The sequence below is a fragment of the Lepisma saccharinum genome, chromosome 3, assembly GCF_977018435.1.
Source record: "Lepisma saccharinum chromosome 3, izLepSacc3.1, whole genome shotgun sequence".
NCBI classification, from domain to species: Eukaryota; Metazoa; Arthropoda; class Insecta; order Zygentoma; family Lepismatidae; genus Lepisma; species Lepisma saccharinum.
Genome location: NC_139231.1, coordinates 2,803,148 through 2,823,242, shown reverse-complemented (window position 1 = coordinate 2,823,242; position 20,095 = coordinate 2,803,148). Strand labels below are relative to the sequence as shown.

General features: G+C 37.6%; 1 protein-coding gene across 2 annotated transcripts in view; it reads left to right on the top strand.

Annotated features, from left to right (window-relative positions):
- The first annotated feature begins 9,701 nt into the window (after positions 1-9,701).
- Positions 9,702-20,095, top strand: part of Mct1 (Monocarboxylate transporter 1) — a 255,551-nt gene continuing 245,157 nt past the window's right edge. For both annotated transcript variants that reach the window (XM_083118285.1, XM_083118283.1), the window contains exon 1: positions 9,702-9,826. The gene's annotated coding sequence lies outside the window, so the exon portion shown is untranslated. The remainder of the gene's footprint in view (positions 9,827-20,095) is intronic.

Sequence of the window (20,095 nt, the reverse complement as noted above, 5' to 3'; positions counted from 1 at the left end):
TTCAAATTACAATATCCTCCATAACTGCGGAAGTCCTCTGGCCTACCTAACATATTTGATGTTGTTTCAGGAAATGCATTATTCGAGGAAAAATCAATGTTATTCTCAGTTTGTACTCTGTGTTCGTTTAAAATGCAACTAGATCTATTCATACAAGAGCAATTAGAATTTACTTGCGTCTTTCTAGCATTATGTAAACTAGATTGTTTGCGATTTTGCTTCCAACTTACATGCTTAAGATGTGGTTCCCTTACATAAAACGTCTTTACTTTAGTAGTATCCGTAGAGTTAATAGAACTTCCATCTGAATCACTCAAACCAGAATCATGATTATGACCAGTTCCAGAATCGCGACTTACATTTAATCTTCTCGATTGGCGATTTGCAACATTATCAATACCATGAACTTGAGTGTTCGTATTAGAATATTTGTTATGGGAAGTACCTGTAACAGTACAATCAGCACCAACATAATTTACATTAACTGTTTTCTGCATATTATTCTCAATGACATCAACACGCAATGCAAGCTGTTTCAAATTATTATCGTACTGATTAACAATTTCGAAACACTGTGAAACCTTAGAATCGAATGTTTCAACTTGCGAACAACAATCATCAAGTCCGCATTTGAGTTTACCTATATTGTCTTTTTCACCTTGCAAAAAACCTTCAATTTCAGTTATTTGTTTCTCACGAAGATCTTGTGTACTAAGAATGTCTGATATTTTACAGTCATAATTTCGCATGCTTTCTTGCAACTTCTGGTTTAATTCTTCATTTGAACTTACACACGTTTCTGCTAAGGATTCGATTCTTATTGCTACATCAGAAGCCAACATGTCTATACGGTTATTAACCTGCTTAAAATCAAAATTCATAGATTCAATTTTAGACTGTAATTCGACAGTGGAAGCTTCAATTTTGGATTTCAACTCTTCGTTGGAAGCTTCAAGCTGAGATTTCAATTCTCTATTGGAGGCTTCAAGCTGAGATTTTAATACTTTGTTTGAATCCTCAAGCTGAGATTTTAATTCTTTGTTTGAATCCTCAAGCTGAGATTTTAATTCTTTGCTAGAATTAACTACCACAAACTGAATGCTCTTGATTGTTTCTAGCAGATCGTTAAAATTAGGACTAATACTCTCTTTGTAAGCTGACAATTCATATGGATTATAGCTAGGTTCACAAGATTTACAAAAGTAATTCTCTACCGTAGTAGAATAAATAGACCAATGAACAACTGACAACTTAAGACAAGAAAAGTGAAACCATGACAGACATTTATAGCACTGAACAAATCTGATGTCAGCTTTCGTATCACCACAACATACCACCTTGCGAGTACTGGTATCAGTCTTATCATCAGAATTAACTTCTTGACCTTGAACGTTTGTAAACGTTGCTAGATATGTGCCCTCGTATTGCAAAGCAGTTTTCTTTCTGCTACGAGATTTAGATGAATCTCTGGAAGACATTTTTCATTAACGAAAAAATAACTTACACACACTTAAATACTTGAATATGAATCAAATGCAGTTAGAATCCGCTTCAATCCCAGACCTACTGAGATTATTTTTCACATCATTTATCCGAAGAACTACTTAACTTCAGAGTCCTGTCACACGGTCACCACTTTTTGCTAGTGTCGTAGAGGCTTGAGCATTTTACATTATACTCAGTAAATAACTGTTCTACTTCACAGCAAATTATGAAATAACACTAATGTATATATTTCAAAATCACAACACTGTTCTCTGATGAGTATACTTATTATTTGCACTGAATAAATACAATAATTATTCACCAATTACTATGATTCGAACTATATGCAAAACGTTCTTGTTATCTCTTTCACTTGTTTCTTACCACTGGTTGCTAAGCAACAAAACAGTATGCTATAACATTTCTTTCTTTTTCTTTTACACAAGAAGTGATTATACATTTTACAATTTGAAAACAGGCACACAATCAGAGAGAACACTTGTACGACCTATCACAAGTCTACAGAAACTCAATTACGTAAGTACTTTCTCCTGTAAATTTGAAGAAATCCGTTTCCCGGCTTTGAAAATTTTACCAACAATTGTTTTAGCAAAGGCCCATTTTTAGACAACTGTTAATCCGACAAATATGGAAAAAAATAATTTGAAACACTTAATATTGTAAATCATCTGCCTGGTTATCTCATTTATGCCCTTATGTTTTTTTTTGTTGTACTCGTAATATGTTCAGTTGTTTTTTTTTACCACGGTCTTCATACATAATTATCCATGACCCTTTATAGAACACAATAGTATTTTTATTTTCTGCTCCACGAGGTTCAGCAGGGTGGTTCTGCTATCTAACTCAAGACAAAATAGTACAAAGTACTGCATGTAAATGTCATTAACGAAATTGTTTAGTGTGTGTGTGTGTGTGTTGTATATGGTGAGAATATGGTTCGACCTTTTGTAAAGTTTTTTTTTTGTTAGAAGATCAAAAAGGACACCGAGACTCGACCGACGCACTAAACCCTAAGTCCACAGCGTTAAAAAAATCTTAAATTGCAAATATCTCGAAAATGGTAAGACTTCTGGCCTGACAGGGTGTTCCGCCACCGCTGGTCAGCGGGGTGGAGGTGCTGTTGGCTCACAAGTCCGTCATTTATTTTGGCACTGCTTCCATCGTGACCCGCATGTACGTTCTCACTGGTCAGTGGAACGTGGATGGGATCACGATGGTTAAGCTACCGAAGTGAGGGTAATTTTGCATGAATATAGGTTTAAGTGATTAAATCCAGTATAGGTATGTAAGCTAAGTTGAGATGCAGACCCCATACCCGAACTCTAGAATGCGGTTTCTCATTATTCATGAATATTATTATCATTGAATGGTTGGTTAGGTGCTCGGTTCGTTGTACCTCCGAACGAAAGATGGAATGTATACAAGCCTGTGCCTCCTAAGTTTATCGCGGCTATGAGGATGAATCGCGAAATGAAACTGGAAACTTTCAAATTTGGGAGTTTTTTTTATTTTGCCTTTCGCGACATGTTCGACTATTCGTGACAATACGTTTCAACCTTTCTGTATAAACGTTGAAACGTTTTGTTTGAATTGAGAAAGTAAAAAAAATGATCACCTCCTTTAAATATCACATCTACTCTAAAGCATTCATTCGCTGTTCATATTTTCCGTCCTTGAATTCGAATGTGTGTTTTGTCTAACAATTGATTAAATTAAGTACCGAACATTATCGAAAAGCAATTCTGAAAACATTATACTGAAATATTAACATTATAGTAAGTGTCCTTCCATAGCCGTTTCAGTCTTCAAACTGCTTCCAACACTGCTTCTGCATACTTTTCAATAAAATCAATTTACCGTACGCCCTGGGCCTTTGCAGATTAACGAAAATCGTCTAAAGTTTGAAGTTGTGACCCTTCTCTATACCGTTGCAAGCTTTTTTGTGGTTATTCAAAGTACCTCATTTTCGCATATTCAAATACACACCAGTGAAGGGAGTTCATGTCTCATTAGTGATTTTAAATTTGTATTTTTGGGACCATGCACACACTTCCTAACATTGTTGCCTTGTAGTCGATGAGTTGTGCGGGTACAGCTGTGAAGTAGTTAATAAGACCCCACACAGACAAGTCCCCCACCATTTCTTTCCGACATAGTTGTTGTTTTGTTACTAGAAAATTGTTATGATTACAGTACACCTGTATCAGTATAGAATAACATGGTGCCATTTTCTGTTTCTGTTGCCAGCAAAAGCAAATCTACAGGTCACAGGTTCGAGAAACAAGACATTTTTTAAAAATTCTCCTGCGCATAATATGGACCACCTATAGCGATGATATAATATAGATCGTATTAACAAATATACTTCAAAGTTATGTAATAAGATTTTGGTTTAGTATTTAATCACAGCAGCAAAACAAACTCTCCATTCGCTTCACAACAGAAGTTAAGTGCATTTTGCATACATGAAGAAGCAGAAATTTACGCCCCGAGGTGTGCTGTTGGAAGACTATACAATAAGACAAGGCACCCCATTCTTTACAATAATAAGTAAGCAGTGGAGTAAAAAATCCTCTGTTTTATTTTGATGTGAAGAAAAGTTTTAGTCCATGCATTGATCTGATCCCCCTTGTCCAAAAAAATAATAATAATAATAATGATAAGCTCCGGTCTCATCTGGAGATTGCAACACTGATATGTCCGTCTATTCAGAAAAAACCAAAAGTTTTAACATCCAATGACAATACCGTACAGCAGCTGTTGCGTCCCCCATATGTAAAGTTTCTTTTTTTCCTCGTTAGCTGAACGCGAAGATGAGGATTGGAAGATGCTCGAGACTCCCCGTTCATTCGGGTATAACATCTTTCCTTTCTAACACTCCATTTTTTTTTCTGTAAGAGGGGGCATTTCTTTAGATACCAGGAGCACCTGTCTGATGTGACCGCTCTCCGTTTCCAACTTCGCCACTGGACCGTTAACAAAGCCAATTTCTACGCAATTCATAACCGTTGGTTGATATGTAAATATATTCAGCAATACTGAAAACTCACAGACGTGATGATGATTCAAGCAGATCACGATACAGCCGTATGCATGTAAAACTATTTTCGTCACACACAGGCAAAAAGGTAAAAAGTAACATTTCTCTCCTTCCCTCGTTTTTAGCCATCTTCAAAAAAGTAGCGTCCAGTATCCTTCTAGATAGGAGGTGAAACGTGACTAGCGAAAGTATTGAAATCGAAGTGTGAATTATTTTGTTATGGTCTCCCTCCCTTCTTCGCATGCATGTTTCATATCACGCTCGCTGACATTGAAATAAGCGAAAACAATTGCAAGACAGCACAGGTTATAACCCATCGTAACTAGGTCTGTTTTTTTTTAAAAAAAAATAATAATCGTCAGTCCATATGACAATGCTTTTGTGACGTGCACGCCCTTTTTAGTTGCTGTCCGTGATTAAATTTTTTATCATTGATAGGCCGGGGACTGAGCTTCTAACTTTCCACATTTACAAACAATATCGTTTACAATAATACCTTCGCTAGAAAGCACAGTGCAATAAATATCCTTTTTTATATATAAATATTTTAAGTTATGCAATAACTTTGGACAGCAGCTAATTATCATGGCGTTATATTCGCGTCCATGTCTGAAACTAGTCTTTATACACACAGCCAACTCACTCATGCAATATAATATCTGATGTAATATAATACAAACAGCTGTGGAAGGTTGTCGACACTTCGCGAAACAGGACGACCCCCCTTGTCGATTTTGGTGATGTAGAGTACGTGTACGAAATTTGGAGGTCAAGGGTGGGCCAATTGACATTTTTTTTTCGATAGGATCATCGTAGAGAGATGCGTTAGCATTGGCTCCTAACAAAATAAACATAGGTTATCATGGTTGAACCCCCCATCTCTGTCGAAAATTTTCCAAGTCCAGCGTTAAAAATTGCAAATAACTCGAAAACGGTGAGAGATTGCGCGAAAATAAATCGAAAAATCTCCCCAAACACCACCCCTTGTCGATTTTGGGGATGTAGCGTATGTATGCCAAAGTTTGGTGGTCCTGAGTTCAAGGGTAAGGGATGTTTGCACACACCCTCCCAAAACTTTTAATCACTCGTAACTTCCGAACATGTAGCCGTAGAGAGGTCTGGGGTTTAGTGTGTTGGTCGAGTCTCGGTATCCTCTGTCCTCCCATACCAAAAATTTAGTATAGGTCATCATAGAACCAAATTTTCATCAATCGAAAAAATTTTCCAAGTCCTGCACAGCCCGTTTACGTTTGTCGCGACTATCTTGAATTAACTAAGCGAGTCCAGATAGCGTTGGCGTTATTCTGCCTTCAGTTTCTTCACAGTAACATCAATTCATATTAACAACTTACGAGAGAACATCATGCATCTCATTTACAACAGAGCAATTTAATATCCTCGTCTAGTACGCTGCACTTCTTTGACACTAGATGCAGTGCAGGTGTATCCCGGTGTCAGGCTGGTGAAAGGAAATAACGTTCAACCAAGTAGACGAATAGCGGTGTTCAAGTTCAGAAGATTCAACAAATGCCTGTCTGCTGCTTTAAACGTTCATTTGATTAGTTAACCACTCACCACGTGGTCATACACCACACCACATATTACACCTCTCCAGGACGTGGTGCAGACACCAAATACACTACGTGACACCCAAAATCAACGAGGTAGGTTGCACCGTGTAACCAACTAGACGCGTGAGTGCAGTCAAAAAGTGCAGCGAACTAGACGGAGCTATTGAATCAAAGTGATCACGTGGCATTCTCTTTGAATCTGACTTCACCCACCCCTCTTTTTTTTTAATCCTTAATCGCGACAATATAATTGACCGACTTTTTAAGTTTACTCTATGCACAGATAGGTTAATCGGGGGACTGGGCGTACAGTTTAAAGTAGAATCGGAATCCAGTAGGTATCGAACCCGGGACGCTTTGATTACAACGTGACGACTTATCGACAAGGGGAGATTTTTTTTTGGTGACGTAGAGTACGCGTAGAGAGGTCGGGTTTAGTGTGTCGGTCGAGTCTCGGTGTCCTCTGTCCTCCCATACCAAAATAAACATAGGTCGTCATGGAACCAATTTTTTTTCATCAATCGAAAATTTTCTAAGTCCACAGCGTTAAAAAAAATCTTAAATTGCAAATATCTCGAAAATGGTAAGAGTTATCGAAAAAATATATCGAAAAACACCCCCATCCCGGGCTACCACCCCTGTCGATTTTGGAGGTGGAGAATACGTGTACCAAGTTTTGGTGGTCCTGGGGTCAAGGGGTAAGAAGTTAGCCCACCTCCCAAAACTTTGATCACTCGTAACTTTTGAACGAATAGTCGTAGAGAGGTCGGGTTTAGTGCGTCGGTCGAGTCTCGGTGTCCTTTTTGATCTTCTAACAAAAAAAACATAGGTTGTCATGGAACGAAATTTGACCCCCATCTGTCGAAAATTTTCCAAGTCCAGCGTTAAATTGCAAATGTCTCGAAAAACAGTGAGAGAGAGAGATAGTGCAAAAATCCTCCCCGTTGACCCTTTTGTCGATATTGGTGATGCAGAGTACGTGTACAAAGTTTTTAGAGGTCCTGGGTCAAGGGTGTGCCAATTGCCAAAATATTTTTTTCATAGCTCGTAACTTTCGAAAGGATGATCATAGAGAGCTGGGATTTCTTGCGTTAGAATCGTCTAGGTGTCCTCTGTCCTCCCATACCAAAATAAACATAGGTCGTCATGGAACAAAAAAAAAATATTCCGAAAATTTTCTAAGTCCAGCGTTAAAAAAATCTTAAATTGCAAATATCTCGAAAATGGTAAGAGTTATCGAAAAAATATATCGAAAAACACCCCCATATGGCATCTATATGTAAGTAAAATATGAATAGAACATATGCTCGGAAATCCAAAATGGCGATCGGAAGTGGGATTATCTTGGAAACGGTAAGACTTAGGAAAAATCTGTTTGCGGATTCGTCATGTACACCTATACGTGAGAAAAAGTATGGATAGAACCTATGCTCGGAAATCCAAAATGGCGACCGGAAGTGGGGTTATCTTGGAAACGGTAAGACTTAGGAAAAATCTGTTTGCGGATTCGTCATGTACACCTATACGTGAGAAAAAGTATGGATAGAACCTATGCTTGGAAATCCAAAATGGCGACCGGAAGTGGGATTATCTTGGAAACTGTAAGACTTAGGAAAAATCTGTTTGGGGATTCATCATGTACACCTATACGTAAGAAAAAATATGAATAGAGCCAATAGTGTCCGGAATTCATGCGGGTTTGGACGTGACAACGCAGTTCAATAACATAGGTTAGACCAAGAAAAAAACCTTGGTGATTTTATTTCGAGTAAGGTGTTGGCAACACTGCGAGAAAATGAGGCTTATGTCTTACAAGAGCAAACCATTAAGTCGAGCCTCACCGAGCCTCACTTCGAGCCTCACTTTCGGTTGCAGAACTGTCTTTATGGTCCTACTCTAAAGTAGGTCAAAGCACGTAGAGGCTCTCGTGTAGTTTAGCACGAAAAAAAAATGAATAGGTTAAGTTATATCACGTAAGATCGTGGCATTCGTACCAAGTACGAGTGGGAAAAAGGGAAAATTTTACTAAAACATCGCTAAACGCTAAAACATCGACAAAAAATTGTCAAAATATGTCAAAAACTGATTTTCAATTGATAAAAAAAGAGGCTAAAAGAGGGCTCGTACCAAGTACTATTTTGAAACGGCTAAATTACACTACTAACGGCCTAAACGTAACAGTTGCGTCGTGTTAAAACATGAAACTCAAAAATTCAGGCAGTTGAAAGTATTGTGCATTGTCCAAAAATATATTTTCTGTACAAATCGCGCCGATTGTGGTAACTGCAATGTTTAAGAGTTTTACAACAACGGACTTAGAGCACTGTTAAGGCCTGGCATTAGAAGAAAATGACAAAAAGAAAATGCAATTACGAGGACAGAAAATGCTTTGGGTTCATCCAATTAATGCAAGCCGCAAAACAGAATGTCAGTTTTATACCCTATACTTTCGCTTAGTGGACAACGACAGAGAGTTTTTTTCAGAATTTTCGAATGTTGCTTGCAAAATCGGTGAGGGGGCCTCCCGATGGCGAAGTGTTAGCGTCGTCGCCTTGTAATCAAGGGGTCCCGGGTTCGAACCCCGGTGCAGGCTCATATTGGTTCGGATCCCACTTTAAACTGTAGGTCCAGTCCCGATTAGCCTTACTGTGCATAAAGTGGACTTAAAACAAAACTGAAACTGAATAAAATCCGTGACGCCATTTCTACTAGGGGAATGCTCGTAGTATGTCTAAGGTTAGAGAAAGTAAAATATTTTATGCTTGTTTATTACTATTCTTGAAATATACAAAGTAATACAACTAAAATAAGTTTACAAATAACTTGAAAGTGTTCCCATAATAAGGGGACTACTTTTGCTTTCCAAATAATCACAAATATACAGATAAGGTATAAAACAATTAATAATATAATACAGGATTTTTGTAGTTGTACATCTATACAAGGTCCGCTTCTTTCACGCTCTGATCAAATATTATTTTCAATTGATCTTGACCGGACAATGACCTGAGCGTTAATGTGAATCACGCTTAAGTGATACAGGATGGCGAGGACACTGGAAAAATTCATGAAATTGACTGTTGGCTAATTTGTCTCACTGTTCACCTTTACTGTTGTCATCAACAGCCTCTCTCCGCAGGAGTATGTGCTTTAACTTTCCCTCATCCGACTTCATGCTCATCACCACTGCTACGTGTCACCTTTCTTTTGCTACGTTCGTAGACGTAGACCATCCATCTAAATTTTGATCAATTTTCGGGGAACGCTCTGTACATACGCTGTTGGCCGCCGCTGCGTCTGTTACGACCGCGAAGCTGGAACGCTATTTGGGAAGTGAAGACCTAGAAAAGAAGGGAAAAAGACAAAACACGTTCGCTTGGCGTGCAAAAAGTCCTATCGCCAGCCTGCGTCAATCGCAAGAATCTTACCTAGGCAGATGCGCTGCAACTTGGCAGTTGAAGCAAAGCGAACGGGGGTCTCCAATTGCAAGAAAATAAAACGACCAGGTCCCGAATATAGCCCAAAAGGACCTTGTGCGATTTCTGCGCTGTTCGCCGTGAGAGAGTGATTCCCCTGTGGTCCCAGTTACACGCTCTGTGACGGAGTCTTAGAATAAGTGGCGAACTTCGACGTGGTTGTGTGTATCCGGCCATAAGGAGGTGTCTAATTTCAAAGGAACGTTTCTTTTGGCCAGTGGCGTGCATACAAGGTAAGCTACTGAAGCATTGCTTCGAAATACAATATGCAATAACGTAACAATATATTATGTCATTATAATCACACGATTATTCAATAATATCTAGATAAAACCTTCACATTTCTTCGCTACAAATAGAACAAATACCAATCCCTGCAGGGCTGCAGTGAGGTTGAGCCGAAGCAATCTTCCTCTCGCATCGGTTAAGCAGTGGCAGACAGTTGCGCGCGCACCTCAAGGTCACGGGCCGTGTATGTCTATTTCTTCTGCAACCGAAGCTAGCATCGGACAGGGAGTTCGGGAGTGTTTCAACTCGTATTGTTTTAGGTTTTCTTCAGTTTACGGGATTGTTTTGCCGAATGTATATGAAAATATGTGAAGGTACCAGGTATTATCTAGTAATATAGAACAATGTGTACTATAAAAGAGCTTTTGTCCAAGCCGTTTTCTGCACGTTCTTTCTCAGAAAGAAATGAGATAATTAAAAATGGACGGCCAACACCAGAACTACCGGACTTGGTTCAAAAGACCAGTAAATTCACTAGACATTTTCAGTGTAATATGTATACCAAATGTGACTGGTTAGCCGATAGCGCTGAGCTAAATGTGGTGTTTTGCTGGTATTGTCTGTTGTTTGGAAAGGATAGAAATACTTCTTGGACCAAAACTGGGTACATGCATTTGGGAAATTTAGTGAAGTCAATAGCCGAGCCCGCACTGTCTGTTAACCATCTACGATCGTCTGTAGCTATAGCTGCTTTTGGGAAAAACAGAATAGAAACTGCGATTGATGACCAGCTTAAAAATGAAATGAACTATTACCAGCTGTGATTTTTATCAATTCAATTCAATTGATCCTTAGGAAAATCTTTGGACCTAAAAGGGATGAGGAGACAGGTGAGTGGAGAAGGTTACATAATTTAGAACTACATAATTTGTATTCATGTCCAGATATTATTAGAATAATTAAATCAAGAAGACTTAGGTTGGCAGGTCATGTGGCACGAATGGGAGAGGAAAGAGGAGTTTACAGGATTCTTATTGGGAAACCTGATGGAAAGAGACCTGTAGGAAGGCCAAGACGAAGATGGAGGGACAACGTTGAGATGGACCTAAGGGAAATCGGTAGGGATGGAAAAGAGTATATAGATCTTGCTCAAGATAGGGAAAGATGGAAGGCCTGTGTTGCTGCAGCCATGAACCTTCGGGTTTAAGAAGGCTAGATAGTTAGAGTTAGTTAGTTAGATTTTTATCAAGGCAAGCTTGCCCCTTGATTTGCTATTGTTTACTTAAAAATTATATATTCAGTGCTTCGGCTATCTAAATGGTCACCGCACGCCACTGCTTTTGGCGGAGAGAACGTTCTGGCTATCCAGGTAGGTGGGCTGCTTCTTTGTAAAGTAGTATTTTTGGGCATGCATAATTTTAAGATGTGACGAGTAAGTGTGGCTACGACTGTGCCGTTGTCTGTTTGAAGATCTAATCTCACTACAGTTGAAATTTCTTGCTTCTAGAACTAAGTAGAATTTAGTTTAACAAGCACACATGATTGTGCAAAGGGACGGTTAATTTCACATAGGTAAAACATTCAAGCATCACCACGAAACACGTTTTATACCAAAAAAATTGTATGACATTTTGCACTAACTTGCCGACAACCTGGTCTAATAGTACAGGCTACAAATGTAAGATTGATTTATGACCAAATCATTGTTTATTAAACATTATAATACGTACGTCAGCACTAAGCGTATTTGAAACCTTCTCAATACCAGGACATAAATCCCTTAGTAAGAACAGTAATTTAAAAGAAACAAATATTTTTGGAGATGAACTTATCAAAAACAAATCAAAACGCAGTGAAAAACTAAATCATAACCCCGTTTATAAAGCTTAAATATAACTTAACAATATCGACTATCTTAACTATTTCTATTTAATTCATTTTACGTACATCAACCTTGTCCCTTTACAAAAACTTATCTCTAAAAGGAACATCACACTTCTTCTGATGAAAAGTACTAAATCTTGACGTTCCATTAAATAAATTGTGCAGATACCCTTGTACATGTGTACTATTCTGTTAAGTTTCCTGCTAGAGATGTTTGCTACGAAGAATATCGTGAATGATCTACGACGAATTCTAAACAGATTTTATTCTTCAGCCTTTAGATTGCATTGAGCTCCTCACAACTTTGCACAAAATAACAATCCTTGAGTGTCTGTTTTTCCAATGAAAGCTTGATGTGGATAATTTAACAAGAGTTTACGCATAATGTTGAACTTCCTCTGTGTTCGATCGAGACAAGACGAGACGACATTTGACGATGTCTCGTTTCGAGTTATACTTGCCTATCTCGCACTCGACATGTGAACACATCGCATAGAAATCAAGGCAAACATTTTTTTCTCAATGACGTTTGTTCTAGTTACGACAATACAAGCCCACACAAACAGAATTTGATATAATAAAATATACGACATATAAGTTATTGACAAACGCTTGGTGGTCTGGTGAAGTCTCTCAGTAAAGTAAATTTTGTTTGAGTAAAATTGTTAAATTAAATATCACACCAAAGCCTCGAACGAGAATGATAGTCTCGGCCAATAATTCTCTGTCTCGTCTCGATAAGTTTCGAATGGCCTGGTCTCATTCTCGCCTCGATTGTTACAAAGTGTGTTGTTCTAGCTCTTCTACTTGTAACTCGAATCATGACGTTGCCATCGAAATTTCCGAGTACGAGTTCTTTCTGGGTGCGTTTTCTGAGCTATTTTGTCACCATTTTACCAGTCAACCTCATCGTCGCGATGAATCTAAAACGACATGAAATAAGATGATTAATAAATACGTAGGTAATTAATTTAAAAAACTGTTAAAATTATAATACCGTTATTCTTTAGAAAGTTAAGGGCTTTCACGCATGACGTAATCTGTTCGTAGCCATTAAAATTCCGCAGGGACTTGCCTATCTGTATAAATTCCACCTTGTTCCGTGATCTAAGATTTGTGAAAGATATCTAAAGTGTCGAAGTTATGAGATGATGAAAGAACTGTTCTCAACTGTTGCGCCATCTGCCGTTGAAAGAACGCAACAACATTTGTCAGTCCGGAAAGAAGGATTTAAAAGCTGATCACTGAACATGGTTCAGCTAAGAAAACGTGATTCCCTTTGCACGTGAAAGTGTAATGCTCATTCCGAGGCACCGAAGTCGAGGTTTTGGCTTCGCCTCAAAAGATCACAGCTGGTTTCTATATTCGCTTGACGCAGGGTAAGGATCTTTGCGAAATCCATGACAGAAGATGTCTGTGGCAAAGTTCTTTCACCCTCGCTTCCATCTGTCACGAAGGAATGTCCTTTTCATTTCCAGCATCAAAACTCGCATGAGCCAAATATTTTCGGCGTTTCCTGGGAATAATAAACTTTGCGGTGAATCAGGTCGGAGCGATTTCTGGCCAATGCTTGAGGAAAAAAGTTCGACTGTTGGACCGAAATCGAAAACATCCCCTGCAGCCAACTTATTTTTTAGTTCCGAGGCTTGCGAATTTTTGTTCGTATGGAGCAGCAAAGGTACCCACAGGGAAAGACCAAGGGAGCACTTAGGGACAGCGCTACAGGGGGGAGGGGTGCTGCAGCCCCAAAAACAGATAATAATAATAATAATAATGCCTTTCTTTAGCGGGCGAGGTTCAGCCGTAGACTGCTCTACCACCTAACCCTTGCCATGAGGTACATAAGAAAACATAATATAATAATACATGAATACAGGTAGATGGAATGACAAAAACTTAAGAATTTCACATATACCTACAATTACAAATATACTCATAGTAATAGTAGTCATAATACAATACAAATGTGAAAGAACAAAAGACAAACCTTCTTGCCCCCCACCTTAGATTCTTATAGGTACGGTAGATGCATTTCGACCGAAAAACTAGAAGCTTTCTTACATAATATTTCCTTTGCAAACTTTCGTTTGGGACAAGGCCACTACAGGTCGCAAGAAGTTTCCAGCGGGAGTAAAAAAGAAAACAAATGAGGAGCGGAAAGCAAAATTACATATAATCTTAAATAGTGTTCATGTCCTACATTATTAAGATCGTAAGGTTACTTTATTACGATGTGTTCTAAAATGTAAGGGGAGGGAGACGGTTGAAAATCTGTCTAGACCAGCAATGCCCACTGATCAGTTGTTGACACTAAGTAATTGACCAATCATGAGTCGCCAAACTTGCTACGAAATGGACACGATACTCTGTTGCTTGCCTGGTAGGTGGATGTACTCCAGTGGCTGTGAGATTGTTCTTTGGTTGGAGGTTAAAATGGTGACGAAGAATGTATGCATATACAACTAAATGTGTACAATTATTATCAGGCTCTGTAAATCATATTACTATTTTTCGGAACAGGTATATTCTTCTCTGTTAGTTTCTTATTCGAGTACTGGCAATGGCATGAGTTTTAGCTATGTTCTCTCATTATTTTCATCGTTATATCTGGACCTCCCGATGGCGCAATGGTAACGCCATCGCCTTGTAAACAGGGGGTCCCGGGTTTGGTGCCCGGTGGAAGCACATTGCACAGTGGTTCGGATCCCACTTTAAAGTGTAGGTCCAGTCGCGATTAGCCTATCTGTGCACAAAGTGGACTTAAAACAACAATTCAAACTCATCGATATACCTGTATCTATCCTTATCGTTGCAAATATCCGAGTTGACGTTAAGGAATCAAAAGTGCAGAAACAACCTATTTCTTAAATGATAAGAACTTGAAATATTAAAATTGATCCGCCTCCCTCCTTAGTCTAGCGGTAATACATCTGGCTTGTAATGAAGAGGTGACGGATTTGATCCCCGGTGGTGGCACATTTCATTAAGTGGTTCAGATTCCACTATAAGCTGCAGGGCTCATCATCACGGTCATCATCTGTGCTAATTAATAGTGAACCTTAAAATGCAGGAAGAGAACACATTCAAAACACTGAACTGAAACCTACATGTGATACAATGTGGATTTGTCAAATTGCATCCTGAGGGTAGTCAAAGTCACATTTCCAGTTAAATTTCTCGAAGGAGTTTCATGTATGTTATAATGTAACACTGTGCAATTTCTACTGAAACTAATATGATTACCAGGGCTGGGATTAATATGTACTAACAAGTGGCTTTATATTACATACATGCATATGGACTGAAAATCGGCAAAATATGGACTAAAACATACGTAAAGTGACCCAAAATGATGTAAAGAAGAGAAGATTTCTTCATCTTCATAGTAATTTCTTAATTTTGCGTGATTTCAAATAAAATAAACCATTTATTATTTTCCATTGCATTAATGCTTAAAAATGACAAGCTACAGAAAACGAACTTAATCTAATCGAATAGGTGAGATTGTAAACACAAGCTTGTTGCAAACTTAAGATATGTATTTTACAAAATACTAATTGTATTCTTTACATCGTTTTCATTAACTGATAGTTTGACGAACAATTTAGCAAAACATTCTTCATAGAATGTACTTCTTGATGAAGTCATTCTTTTTATTCATTTTTTTAGAACTTTTAACACAACCATTTCTAAAATGATTAATTCAGTATGGATTGATATTAAAATTATTCAGACATTATTTTATTTGCACACAAATGTTCTAATGGTAACTTTCAATTATTCGTTGTCTGTTTTGAACTTGTCACCCATCAAAGCATGCCAATTTTAACAGTAAACAATATGCATCACATTAAGCAGAATGAAAGCCTCCTTTATACAATTCCTACAAGAACACGTTCCGGACCCGATCGTTGAAATGTTCATGCAGCTACATAAGTCATTTCTTTTGAACAATTCCACAACGATGAATAAACCTGTTGAAATATGTAAAGTTAAGTATGTTTTCCTTAATTATGTAAGATAATGTATTAAAGGTAGAAATGTTCGTAAAGATATCACAAAATTTCAGTAAAAATTCGTCAAACTAAAAGTATGCATTTACATATAAATCCAAGTCCTGGTGATTACCAAACAGAAAAACTAAATTCATGGAAGTCAGCGTGGATTAATAATGATATAAACACACCACGTATCATCCTCCAAACCCTCGCATAATTAAAAGGTTATATTTCTGTGTCTAGTGAGTTACTGAAGTGATGGATATCCTGCAATAAAAATACTTGTATAATACTTGTCACTTTTATGAGACTTAATTTTTATTGGAAATTCAAATTAACAAATGAAAATAAACGTGTAAATCTTATTACTATCTCACTTACTTATACGAGGGTCGTACAATAAGTTCGTGCCCTGTGTCTGATGAACCAAATTTTGTAGTGTTACCCATGTATCCTTTCGTTGCATGTGTTGAAAGTTTCAACCATGAATCTAATAACCTTTTTGTGTTGGAGGCGTAAACATATGGAAAATGAAGCCTTCAGAGTTGTGAGCTGTGATCAAGTATCTACGGTTGAAACGTTATCACCTCAAGAAGCCTACAGTGATATGGTGCAGACATTTGGGGATAAAGAACCTTCATATTCCACCCTAGAGAAGTGGCATACGAAATTCATTTGCGGTCGTGAGTCATGCAAAAACGAACAACGTACCGGAAGTCCATCAACAGCCATTACCCAGGAAAATATCGATCGTGTGCAACCGCTAATTTACACTGATAGGAGGTTCACCACTAGGACACTTGCTGACATTGTTGGCATATCAAACGGTAGAATTCATACCATTTTCACTAAACCCTTGGGATTAAAAAGAGTAAGTTGTTGTTGGGTGCCTCGAATGCTGAAAGATGCTCAAAAACATGGCAGGTTTAACCACAGCGGCTATCTAATCCTGTGGCTTTAAACTCTTGCTACATCCACCGTATAAGCCAGAACTTGCCCCGAAGTACTACTACCCGTTACCTAAACTAAAGGAAGAGCTGCGTGGTAAGAAATTTCACAATAATTCTGATGCCATGGTTGCTGCGGAGGGGTGGTTACAGAAGCAAGACAGGGTATTTTATTCTACTGGAATTGCAGCGTTCGAAGAAAGATGTAAATGGGAGGGAACTATGTTGTAAAGTGATGGAAAAATTTCCTGATACTGCTACCGGAACTCATTGTATACCGGGTGGTCCATTTATAATGATAGTATGGAATATCGCATGCAGAATGCATCCAATCGAAAAATTGCACAGAATAAAAGTTTGATACTATTGAGGGGGTAAGTCAATGCCGCAAAAAATTCGTCGCCGCCACCCACCCCTTAGGGGGGTGGGGGGTAAATTTGAAATTTCAAATGGAACACCCCCATTCGTTTTACATATTTGGATTCCGTGTTGAAAAAGAAAAATCTTTTGTTTGAAAAATTTTGTAAAAAAATTGCAAACTTCGAACTTTTATAAACATTTGGTAGTTTCAGATTAATTTTGTTCCCTTTATGTAATAACGGTTTTGGTTTCCGTTGAGAACATTGCATAAACGAATTTTATTCAAAAAATGTGTGCAAAGAATTCGGCAAAAGAAAATTGTTTGCAATTTATGTTTTTGTGTAAAAATAAATAATATTAATTTGTTCCAACTCTTTGGTTTCAAGGAACAATTTCATATGAACAACAAAATTAAGTATGTTACTACAAATTAGTTATCATTTGAGATACACAAATAAATGTTTAAAGGGGCAAATGTTCAAAATGATGACCGTTCTCTTCAATGCATTTCAAAACACGGTGTCTGAAGCTCCACACTGTTCGTCCTAAAATGTCAGGAGTGATAGAGGTACAAGAATCAATAATTCGTTGCCTCATGTTTTCAGGCGTTGTTGGAACTTCGTGGTAGCACTTTTCTTTAAGTAGTCCCGAAGGCAGAAATCAGGCGACGTGAGATCGGGTGAACGAGCTGGCCAAGAAACGGGTCCTCCACGTCCTATCCATCGACCAGGAAACTTTGTGTCCAACATGGCTCGAGCCTGAATTGAGTAGTGAGTAGTGTTGTTCATATGAAATTGTTCCTTTAAACCAAAGAGTTGGAACAAATTAATATTATTTATTTTTACACAAAAACATAAATTGCAAACAATTTTCTTTTGCCGAATTCTTTGCACACATTTTTTGAATAAAACTCGTTTATGCAATGTTCTCAACGGAAACCAAAACCGTTATTACATAAAGGGAACAAAATGAATCTGAAACTACCAAATGTTTATAAATGTTCGAAGTTTGCAATTTTTTTACAAAATTTTTCAAGCAAAAGATTTTTCTTTTTCAACACGGAATCCAAATATGTAATTTTTTGCGGCATTGACTTACCCCCTCAAAATTATCAAACTTTTATTCTGTGCAATTTTTCGATTGGATGCATTCTGCATGCGATATTCCATACTATCATTATAATGGACCACCCGGTATTATCCCAGAGTAACTTCCCGGTTTCCATACTGTTACTAGCAATGAGTGTAATCATATATAACTATTTTTGTCCATTTAATCGAATACCTAGCAGATTTTCCTTCATAAGGAGAAGATAATTGCTTCAGCAAAATAATGAATAAAAATAACGAACTTCAATTCGCCTTCTAACCTTGATAAATTCAATTTAGTTTTATGTGCAAGAGCTTATGCCTCAAACTCCTAGGCACGTTGTTCGAGAAATGACTAGTTACTCAGTACAAAAATACACAATGCTAATTTTAGCATACAGTTTATGTCTAACGTATATCGAACCATATCATCAATGACGTCATACGTTGGCGTTACTTGAAATTGAAGATAAACAGCACTGGTCGTAAGGATGGCAATGTAGCTGTGACGTATTTCGCTCTAATTTCTAACAGCTGTTGACAGCAGTTACTCAGAAGCCAAGGTAAACACAATTAATGTTTCCAAGTGCACGTCGAACCCTCTGGAGGTGTTTTAAAAATGGAAATCCACATTTTAAGTGTCAAAATTTTAGATTTAAATAGCACTACAAAGATAAGCGTGCGCATGGGGGGTAAGGGGAGTATCTGTCCCCTTAATACTTTCACTTAGAATTGAGTGTAGTGGAATCGTATCACCGTTATTGAACAATATTATGCTCTCATAGAAAATTAGGTATTTTCAAGCCAATAAAAGTTCCAAGCAACTACGAGGAAGGGAACATTATTTTCTATGTAATTGGAGTATCCTATTTCCATATATAGCAAATTTCTTGTTATTAACACTCCACATACTTTATTCGTTAGCTGTGTTTCCTTTATGTGGCTGCAGAATAAATTGCTCATACATTGGAAATGAATAAATTATGTGTAGTTGTTTTGAATCTACTGTAAGAAATCCTTTTCATGTACCGCCACCACAGAGACTAATTTTAATAGTCATATAATTTAAACAGTGTTACCTTTGATTTGGGGGGGGGGGGATCCAATATTGCATATATAGCTTCATCGAAATTAGCCCAACTAAACAAGGTATCTTCGAAATCATTTCAGAAAGAAACAGGACAGAGACTATCAGTATCTCTACCAGTAACAAAACGATTTTGTCTTGCTGTCACTGTGACAGTCATAAAATCGTTCCGTAAATATTTGATAGCAGCTATTGCAGAAAGAGCTTCAAAGTCAAAAGTAACTGAAGTGAAGACGAAAGCATAGGACTGATTTCGCAGACGAGAACATTTCAATTCATGATATGTTTATAGATATTGCCTCATTTTTAAAGTCCGATTGCTACAATTCGCACGTCTTTACACATGGGAGAACTAAATTGTGATCAACAACATCAGATACATACTCGTTTAAATTATCTGATGTTCCCTTTTGCTGAGCAAAATCTTTCCCGCACCTGTCAGTGACAAAGTGCAGGTGTTTAAAATTCTTGTACCAACTATCATTGAAGACTATGATTGCAGTATAAGACCGCAGGTGTTCATTCTAATGGTGAACAAACTGTGTTTATACTATCCAATATTAGTTAATATATGTGCTTTTTATGTACAAGCGCGTATGTAGCGAAATATTTATAATACCATTAAGCCTTGTTTCCATGATTATGAAAAACTAAGTATGCTGACCAAGGCAGTAATTTATTTTATTAAAAACATAAACTAAACGTAACGTTTCAACCTTCTAGCAAGGTCTTCATCAGACTTGATACAGAGTCTGATGAAGACCTTTCTAGAAGGTTGAAACGTTACGTTTAGTTTATGTTTTTAATAAAATAAATTACTGCCTTGGTCAGCATACTTAGTTTTTCGAAATATTTACTTTAATAAGAGCGTGAATTGTTTATAGATTCGGCTTTTGTTAATTGCTAAGTA